Source organism: Triticum urartu, chromosome 2A, assembly GCF_056163025.1.
Source record: "Triticum urartu cultivar PI428250 chromosome 2A, HENAU_Tu73, whole genome shotgun sequence".
NCBI lineage: Eukaryota > Viridiplantae > Streptophyta > Magnoliopsida > Poales > Poaceae > Triticum > Triticum urartu.
Genome location: NC_141874.1, coordinates 721,287,612 through 721,298,405, shown reverse-complemented (window position 1 = coordinate 721,298,405; position 10,794 = coordinate 721,287,612). Strand labels below are relative to the sequence as shown.

General features: G+C 44.9%; 2 pseudogenes; one reads left to right on the top strand and one right to left on the bottom strand.

The window, feature by feature from the left end:
• The first annotated feature begins 2,884 nt into the window (after nucleotides 1-2,884).
• On the top strand, nucleotides 2,885-4,531 carry LOC147987155 (uncharacterized; annotated as a pseudogene).
• Nucleotides 4,532-7,099: 2,568 nt separating this feature from the next.
• LOC147987154 (uncharacterized) lies at nucleotides 7,100-8,537 on the bottom strand (annotated as a pseudogene).
• Nucleotides 8,538-10,794: the final 2,257 nt, after the last annotated feature.

Below are 10,794 nucleotides of genomic sequence, written 5' to 3'. Positions count from 1 at the left end.
CAGCCAAATAAAATAGTTCAGGGTACTCCTCGCTCAAGGACACGAACACAAGGTACCTTCCGGGAAATTGGCGCTAGGGCTGTTCATAAAATCACTTGCGGTGGCAGTGGCACACACCACGCAGCAACAAGCCAACAACCTCACCCCACTCCCACTCACACAGAGACCACCACCCACCCACGACACAAGCGCGGAAAGCGATCGCGACGGCAATTGGCCTTGACCGCGGTTGGCTGCCTCCCGATGACAAGCGTTCCACCCGTCGTCGATCGGCGGCCCAACTTCGCGCTGCTCCTCGGCTTGCTGCCTGTGCAAGGCAATGGAGATGCCTATCAGACTCTGAAGAAATCTCGAACGGGTTTGCTCCTGTTCGGGACTCTTGCGGCGACTGCCACTTACTAAACTGGACTAAATCCGCAGGGCGGCTTTTGGCATGGCCAAGGTACATGTACCCATTTGTTAGAATATAATTATGTTTAAGTTAGACTACTCAATGCGAGTAACATATATGTGATGTTATGCAATACTTCATTTGCTAAAAGTCCTTAGAAGCATCTTCTTGAGAGTCTTTTTCAAAAAGTCCTAAGGACTAGAAAAAGTCCTAGGACTAAAGAACCAAACACCACCTTAATAACTTATAGACTCATCTTATCTTGGTATGTATGATGTTACTCATAGTATGAGTAACTAGCTATGTTACTTAATTCTTCTCTCTCCTTATTAAATCGTTGTCACATAGACAAAATTGTTGAGTTGGACATTATGTTACTGCTGAGGTTACTCACACTTCATTCATTGGATACGTATTTTAAAATAGTTTTGTGCATGTCACCAAAACTTATATCAATGGATACATATTTGAAAATAGTTTTTGGTGATATTATTTTTTGTGACATGCATTAAAATTTTGTAAGTTAAATCTAGGGCAACGTTACGCATCGGCCGGCGAATCTTTTTAAAAAATTCTACCGCCGCACGAGCCATTGGTTCAATGTTAGATGAGCGTTAGATTCAGTTCCCAGCTTTGCAAAACGGATGATATTGCACTGGACATTTGCATCCGAGTTTATGTCACAGAACTTTTGCAACAGAGTTGCAGTTTTTTTTTGAAACATAGCTAATGTTGCACACTATTTTTGTCTTTACTTCTATATGTTGCAGAAATCTTTTTTGCAACAGCGAGGATGTTGCAAGAAAAAAGATCACCATCGGTTGTACGCCGCGAGCCCCCACCAAATGTTGCTGAGGGAACAGCGACGCCGCCCGGCCCACAATCACACCGCCGCCGGTGAGCGCCGGAGCTCCGGCCGGGTCGCCTCACCTCCTCTCCGAGGAGGTGGGCGCACTACGCACGGTCAACGGTCGCGGTGGAAGCAGGTGGCAAAGGCGGCCATGCGCCCGACCCCGGCTCCAACCTCGCCGCCTTCCTCCTCTCTGGCGAGGTGGGCGGTTGCTAGTGTTGGCGCCGAAACTTCGGGTGACACACATCTCTCGTTCGGTGCTGCGGGGATCTGGACATCACCGCCCCGCATTCGTCTTCGCCAGTCTGCAATGACCAGTTGTTGCGGTGGCAAAATTGCCACAATGGGCTTGTTGCAAAATTAGTGGTGGTGGCCATAGGACACGTGGCGTGCAGGGTGGCGGACACGGGAGGTGCCATCCATAAGGTGATTACAAGCATTTTTTTTCTTAAATCTAAGGTCAAATTTTGGCACAAAATACAAAAAAAATCAATAAACCAGAATGGAGATAGTAGAAGTTAGAGATGGGATTTGTTTAAACCACGACGATTTGCCTTCTACTTCAAGTCTCTCTCCCTCGTATTATACTTTCTATGTATCCCTATACGAGGGTTAGAACAATACAACACAAATATTAGCCAAGGTACAGTTTTTACATGGTAACAGAGCGGTTTGTTCAATGACACCGATACTAAAATCTTCCACCACTTTCACAGCACGTTGCCTTCGGAGAGATTAATTTCCTCTCCCTCACAACAAAGCACCCTATCAATCAAAGATTAGATCGGTTCCTAGTTTAGATCCAATTTCCGATTTTCTCAGATCCATCCACTAAATCAGTTCTTTTAGCCACGAATGTGGATATATAATTATCGTGCCTAGTGAGAACAGCAGAAACTCGACGACGAAAACGCCGCGCCGCCCCTCCCTCTCCAGCGTGCAGCCGGCGTGCCCCGGAAGCGATAGCGCGTGGGCAAGTGCGGTCTACTGCACGATCAGGGCTCTCGAGGAAGGGACCTGCTGCAGCGGCGAACGGCGATTCGATCTCTCCGGCTGCATGGACTAGTCTTCGTCTTCACCACGCACGAGCCTACACCTCCAGCCGCGCGATAGATGCATCTCGGAACCCCACTACGGCCGCGCGATAAACAGGTCCACGACCTTCCAAGCACCTCTGGTACGTGCATGCACCTTTTAACATAAAAGTATTTATATCCAGTACGCGTGCATGCACGTCCTGGGGATGCATATACTTGTACGTACATGGCGGCTACACATCCGACTACACCGAGTTAATTGCACGTCGGTACCACACTTGCGCACGTTGTGACGAGTCAGTACCGTTGCTCATGCATGTCGCAGTTCAGTACCACTATTCGGCCTAACCGATACAAAATGGGCTGACAGACGTATAAGTGTGTATTGACCATGTATCTGACAGACTGGGCCCACCTTTCAGGTGACACGGTGGCCAATCGGCGTGTGCCCGATGCGCTGACTAGGACGAGGCTGGTGCGGTGGTCTAAGTGGTCTCGGTCGGATCGGTCGTCGGTCGGTCCTCACTCTCCCTCGAGCTCAGTCTCGCTCTCCCTCCTCTCTCTGATTCGCCGCCGCCGCCACCTCAACCGACTCGCCATCGCGCCATGGAGGACGAGAGCAGCCAGGACTCCAACGTTCAATACATGAACCTCTCCGACGACGAAGCCATGCATTACCGGGTGAGTTGTAGAGCTAGGGTTAGGGTTAGGTTTCTCTGATTTGGGGATTTGATTTGGTTTGGGGATTGTCTCTTCCTTTTGCTCCTCTAGATCCCTGCTAGCATTGAAGACCAAGACTACAGTGGCATTGAGACAACACCCATCATTCTTTGCCATCAGCATGGTGTGGCGGCTGAGAGGCGTGTAGCATTTGAAGCATTTAACACGGGCAGGAGGTTCTTAGTGTGTCCTAAGAGTGTAAGATTCTGTACAAATCTCTTTGTTAATAGTATTGTTTAGTCTAGCCATGTGCATAGAATTGTGGAGTGCATAGATATCATGTTGTTTAATCTAGCCATGGGCTGATGCACAATGTTTAATCAGTATTGTTGTTTAATTGGGTAGCTGTGATGGTCATTTTGTAGCCATTTAGTACTACTGATGCTAGTCATTGGATTAGAAAATGTGTTGATTTGGCCAGTAATTTTATAATTGGTCAACAACTTAGTTTGCAGTGCAGATCATTGTTTAGTTCACAAGTTGCCAATTATTTCATTGTTTAATGTCATAGAGATTCAGTGAGTGTTTAGTGTCATAGAGATTCAGTGAGTGTTTAGTGTCATAGAGATTGTTTAATGTCAGAAGCTCAAAATTCAGTGAGTGTTTAGTGTCAGTGGTTCATTCTTTAATTGGCTAGATTATTAAATCCTGAACCTCTCAAAGATGCTTAAAGTTGATGCTTAAAGTTCATTATTTAATTGAGTGGCAGATGCTTAAAGTTGATTTGATTTGTATTTCATTGTTTAAAGTTAGATGCTCAAAGTTCAGTTATTATTTAAAGCCAGTTGCTCAAAGTTTATTGCTTCAATAATTACCTAGGATAACCTGGAGTGGCTATGTTTGTTTATATTGCAGGAAGATGACAACTGTGGTATTGTTCTCTGGGTTGACCCAGAGTGGCCTCCTACTTTGCAGAATGCCTTGTTGAAGCTATGGGAAATGTATCATGACAGCAAGAGTGATAGGAGGAAGGATAACCTGGAGAGTTCACTCACTATTCACCATTTGACTGAAGAAAAAAACAATCTAGAGGCCAACTATGACAAATTGGTTGAAGATGTGCACCAACTGTTCAATGCTCAAGAGGATAGGATGGTAGATTTCAGCCATTTGCAGGCTAAGATGCAGAATGTGCATGTTGCTGATTCAGTTGTATCTGACATGAAGACAGAGATGGAGAAGAAAGATGCAGAGATCTTCAAGCTGCAGGAGAAGTATAAAGTACTGATGAACCTGACACAATCTCAAGGCACTTGCATCAGGAACCTGAAGTTCAATCATCTAAAAGAGAAGGAAGTGCTTAGTACATCCATCAGGAACCTCAAATTCCAGGTTGATGAACTCAAAAAATCTGAGGAAAAGCTCACCCAGGAGAACACCCAGCTGGTCCTTCACATGGGTGATCTCAAGAAGGGGCATGACAAGCTTACAGCAAGGAGGGATCAGCTAAAGATTTAGATTGTTAAACTGTTGAAGTCAGAGAAGAAGAACAAGCAAAAATTGAAGGGCATCCTGGACATCTTGTCAGAATGAAGATGTAGAGGAAGAGCAAGAGCAAGATCCAGATCAACATGAAGAAGAAGAATGCTTGCTTTGCTGACCTTTTGTGAAGTATGGTGTTGTTGTGAACTAAGTTATGCACTATGGATGTGTAGTTGTGAACTAAGTTGGAACTATGTTGCTGCTTTAAGTTGTGACATAAGTTGAACTCTAGTATGTTGTGTAAGAATCTATTAATTATGTTGCATGAAGCTATCCTTTATGATTTGAGTTGCTTGTCTAGTTGGTTGATATGTTACATGATTTAAGTTGTTGTCATAGTTGCTGTCATAGTGGTTACTCTAAGCCATAGTTGCTGTCATAGTGGCTGTCATTTAGGCTCCGTCAACGTCAAGAACCCCCTAAACCATAGTGGTTAGCCATTTAGGCTCCGTCGACGTCGAGAACCCCCTAAACCATAGTGGTTAGCCATTTAGGCTCCGTCGACGTCGAGAAACCCCTAAACCATAGTGGTTAGCCATTTAGGCTCCGTCGACGTCGAGAACCCCCTAAACCATAGTGGTTAGCCATTTAGGCTCCGTCGACGTCGAGAAACCCCTAAACCATAGTGGTTAGCCATTTAGGCTTCGTCGACGTCGAGAACCCCCTAAACCATAGTGCTTAGCCATTTAGGCTCCGTCGACGTAGAGAAACCCCTAAACCATAGTGGTTAGCCATTTAGGCTCCGTCGACGTCGAGAACCCCCTAAACCATAGTGGTTAGCCATTTAGGCTCCGTCGACATCGAGAACCCCTAAACCATAGTGGTTAGCCATTTAGGCTCCGTCGACGTCGAGAAACCCCTAAACCATAGTGGTTAGCCATTTAGGCTCCGTCGACGTCGAGAAACCCCTAAACCATAGTGGTTAGCCATTTAGGCTCCGTCGACGTCGAGAACCCCCTAAACCATAGTGGTTAGCCATTTAGGCTCCGTCGACGTCGAGAAACCCCTAAACCATAGTGGTTAGCCATTTAGGCTCTGTCGGCGTCGAGAACCCCCTAAACCATAGTGGTTAACCATTTAGGCTCCGTCGACGTCGAGAAACCCCTAAACCATAGTGGTTAGCCATTTAGGCTCCGTCGACGTCGAGAACCCCCTAAACCATAGTGGTTAGCCATTTAGGCTCCGTCGACGTCGAGAAACCCCTAAACCATAGTGGTTAGCCATTTAGGCTCCGTCGACGTCGAGAACCCCCTAAACCATAGTGGTTAGCCATTTAGGCTCTGTCGACGTCGAGAAACCCCTAAACCATAGTGGTTAGCCATTTAGGCTCCGTCGACGTCGAGAACCCCCTAAACCATAGTGGTTAGCCATTTAGGCTCCGTCGACATCGAGAAACCCCTAAACCATAGTGGTTAGCCATTTAGGCTCCGTCGACGTCGAGAACCCCTAAACCATAGTGGTTAGCCATTTAGGCTCGGTCGACGTAGAGAAACCCCTAAACCATAGTGGTTAGCCATTTAGGCTCCGTCGACGTCGAGAAACCCCTAAACCATAGTGGTTAGCCATTTAGGATCCGTCGACGTCGAGAAACCCCTAAACCATAGTGGTTAGCCATTTAGGCTCCGTCGACGTCGAGAAACCCCTAAACCATAGTGGTTAGCCATTTAGGCTCCGTCGACGTCGAGAAACCCCTAAACCATAGTGGTTAGCCATTTAGGCTCCGTCGACGTCGAGAAACCCCTAAACCATAGTGGTTAGCCATTTAGGCTCCGTCGACGTTGAGAAACCCCTAAACCATAGTGGTTAGCCATTTAGGCTCCGTCGACGTCGAGAAACCCCTAAACCATAGTGGTTAGCCATTTAGGCTCCGTCGACGTCGAGAACCCCCTAAACCATAGTGGTTAGCCATTTAGGCTGCGTCGACGTCGAGAACCCCCTAAACCATAGTGGTTAGCCATTTAGGCTCCGTCGACGTCGAGAACCCCTAAACCATAGTGGTTAGCCATTTAGGCTCCGTCGACGTCGAGAAACCCCTAAACCATAGTGGTTAGCCATTTAGGCTCCGTCGACGTCAAGAAACCCCTAAACCATAGTGGTTAGCCATTTAGGCTCCGTCGACGTCGAGAACCCCCTAAACCATAGTGGTTAGCCATTTAGGCCCCGTCGACGTCGAGAACCCCCTAAACCATAGTGGTTAGCCATCACATCATATGAAACTTAACTCATCACGTCATAACAAACCTAGTACTCATCACATCATATCAAACCTAGTACTCATCACATCATAACAAACTTAGTAATCATCACTTCATAACAAACCTAGTAATCATCACATCATAAAAAATCTAGTACTCATCACATCATAACAAACTTAGTTCACATAACTTCATAACAAACTTAGTAATCATCACTTCATAACATTGTTCACAAACATAACCCAGATGCACACATAACATAGTTAAAAATGTGATGCACATGACCAAGATGAACACAAACTTAGTTCACATAACTTAGTACTCATCAAACTGGTTTCAAGTAGCATAACCCAGATGCACCCTCATGACAATCAGTTCCTTCCTCCCCTACTGGCATTAAAAAAGGACATCCATCCAGAATGATTTATTGGGTCATCAGATGCACCAGAAGTTGAAGCTCCAGAGGCAGATCTTGGAGCAAAGAATTGCCTTTGGTCTCTTGCAGAAGCTGATCTAGCCCCAGATGCCCTTGCATAGAAGATCTAGCCCCAGATGCCCTTGTAGAAGCAGATCTACCACCAGATGCAGGTGGGGGTTGTGATCTTGCAGGTGGAGTACCTTCATGAGCATTCCTTGATCTTGCAGGTGCCTTGCAAACAAAAAGAAACATGTTAGTAAGTCAAACATGGTATTTACTAAAAATACAGTACAAGAAACCATAGAACTAATTAAAAAGGGATTACCACATGCTTGTGTTTCCTCATAGCCAGCTCTGGTTTCAGTTGAACCTTGCAGTTGGTGTACCTGTGTCCTTGAAGTCCACAATTGCTACATGTTATAGTGACCATTCTAGAACTGTCCTTTGGCCTTGGAACTTCAAACCTGCCCTTTATTCTCTTCTCTTTTTTCCTTCCTCTCTTCACATGAAAATCAGGTGGATCTATGTCTGGGCTAGCTGTCTTTGTCCAGTCATGTTCACCAGGGACAGGATATATCATAGGCTCATAGGATGCTATGTAAAAAGGTTTTTTGAAGAATATAGAAACATAGTCCTCTGGAAACCTTTTTGCCTTGTTAATGGCAGATACAACATGGTTGCATGGTATACCAGACAGGTCCCACTTTCTACAACCACATGTATGCATGTTCAAGTTGACTGGATGTGTTTGCTACCCACTGGTCACTTGCCATAGATTTACACCTGCTTGAATGGGTTTGCAGTACCTGGCCCTTTCCTTTTCCACCTCTAGCTTCTCAGCATAATGGGGTGTGATCTCCCACATAGCTGCCTTTCCTCTCTCTCTATTCTTATGCCACCTCACCATCTGTTTGTCCTTAATACCATCAACCATAGTCCTGATAGGTTTTTTCCTGAAATCTAAGATGTACTTGTTGAACACCTCTGACAGGTTGTTAACAACCAAGTCTGTCTTGCAGTTGGTGTCAAAAGCATGCCTAGCCCAATGTTGTTTGGGTATTCCACTCAGCCACTTCCAAGCTTCCTCACTCTCATTTTTGAGATCATTCATTGCAATGTTAAACTTGTGCTGGTTATAAGCATAGCTGGCATTATCCATGCATTTCTTTAGATCTTCCCCCCCCCTAAAGCCAGCATTTTGGAAATTTGCATATAGGTGTCTAAGGCAAAATCTTTGATGGCAGTTTGGAAATACTTGATTTACTGCATTTAGTAGCCCCTGTTCACATGATATAGCACTAAGCTACTGAGTGTGTGCAGAAACTTATATGCAACATAACTTATATGCATAAAGATAAACAAGGACATGATGAAGCTACTATCTACAACATAACTTATATGCATAAATAAACAAGGAGATGCATACCTTCTGTCTATCAGACATGATAGTGTAAGGGCCAAATTTACCAACTTCTCCTCTTAGACATATCTTCAGTTGGTGTAGAAACCAACACCAGTTTGCTGTGTCCTCTTGTCCAACTATAGCAAATGCAAGTGGAAATATGTTGTTATTGCCATCTCTGCCAGTGGCTGCTAGGATTTGAGCACCAGTATTCAGCTTGATAAAGCACCCATCAACACCTACATTTAGATGCAAACAACAAACATGTATAAAGTTATCATCTACAAGCAAATGTGGCATGAACATTGAGAAACATTCTAATTAAAGCAAGGAAACATGTAACTAACCAATGAATGGCCTGCATGCATTGAGAAATCCCTCCCTGGCTCCATTTATGCAGAAGACCATAGCATGAAACCTTGGTCCTGGGTGTGGTATTTTTGTTGTAGCTTTTGGAGTTATTGTTGCAACAATAACTCTACTTCCAGGGTTTGTATCCATGATGGTTTGGGTATAGTCCCTCAGCCTGGGATACTGCTTCTTGTGCTCTCATAATACAGCTTCCACAGCAAGGTTTTTGGCCCTATAGGCCATGTGCCTGGGCACTTCAACACCATACTTCTCCTGGCAGTTGTCAATCATAGTAGCTATGCTAGTTGTTGGGTCAGACCTAAACAGTGACTCATATGTTTTAGCAAGCCACTTTGCACTAACCCTGGATGACTCTGTACTACTTGGGCAAGTGTGCTGCAGCCTCATCTTTTTGATAGCAAATGTCTTTTCCCCTTTGATAACTGCAGCAACTATGAAGAATTGGCAGTGCTCTTGTTTGCAGCAGGCAATGATCCTTTTGTCCGAGTTTCTGTGGTACCTGAAATTTCTGCACTGTGTAATGTGTAGGCTCAACAATGCTTCTCTGAATTGCTGCTGATTTTTGAAGCACATGTACATACATAACTGCTGATGTGGTTGCTCAAGATTTTCATTGTACCATATCCTAGGTTTCCTTTTCTTTACCCTACTCTTCCTACCTTTTTGTAGGACAAATGCTGGTGCCTCATGTCCATCATCACTGTCAAACAGCAAGCCATGATCTTCTTCATCACATGAAGGATTAAAATCTGGTTTCACCTCCTCTAAAACATTAGAGTGTGACCTAGTGGTGGGGCATCTCCTGACTGGCAGCTCCTACCTCTTCTTTGCAGGTTCTGGTATGGCTGGTTTTTCTCTTTCAGTTGGAGCACTCCTTTCAGTTGCAATATTCACCTCCTCCTCCTCCTGCTCCTCCTCCTCAAATAGATCCTCAACATCAGTGTCACCCTCATAATGCAGCGGTGGTTCCTCTTCTGATTCTTCATCAGAATCTTCATCTTCATCTCCATCTTCTTCCTCTGCCAGTCTCTTCCCCTCTATTATCTCTGTGTGTTCAGCTAAAATGTAGTTATCAGTGTCAGTTGCATCCTCAGAGTCAGAGTAACTCCTATATCCCTCCTCAAATAATTCCTCTTCCTCCAACACAGCTTTCAGCTTCCCCCTGACATTTCTACTCTCTTGTGTGCATATACCAGTAGGTTGTGTAGGATGAACTGTACTACTGCTGCTGCACTGACTCTGAAAAACTACACCATGATCATCAACAGCAAGCACAACAGGCTCACTGAGATCATAAATAACAGGTGGTTCATATAAAACAGCAGCTAATTCATTTGGTCTCTGATGGATGTTACCATCACTAACTAATCCTGACTCTGAACTGACAGGTGCTGTTGCCCTAGCTAACAAATTCAGAACTAATGAATCCTCATATTGCTTCTTTAGTTCTTGCAGTTTGATGTTAGTGTCAATCAGATCTAGTCCATGCTCTCTCTCAACTCCTGCTGCAGCTGTATTTCTCATGTGATATAGTTCATCATCAAAATTATATCCTACTACTGTCAATAGTGCATACAAGTTCAGAAATGTGACATCTGAGCTACAAATCTTCCTATCCAAATTATGCCCTGCATCAAAGTGAATCCTAACATCCCATATAGCATCATCTAACCTACAAGTCACGGCAAAATTGAAAAAAATTCAGTGCTTTAAGAACACTAACCCTAGCCCTATGATATGAACAGACAAAATTAAAAACGAGGGACTTACAACACTCTATCCGCTCCACTGGTCCAGTGATGGCTTGTGGTTGGGTTGGCCAACCACATCTCAGCGAGCCGCAACCGTTGCTCCATGGACAGGGGCGCCTCCTCCTCCTCTTCCTCGTCGTCGGTGGAGTTGGACGACCTGGAGCAGTCCAGCCCCA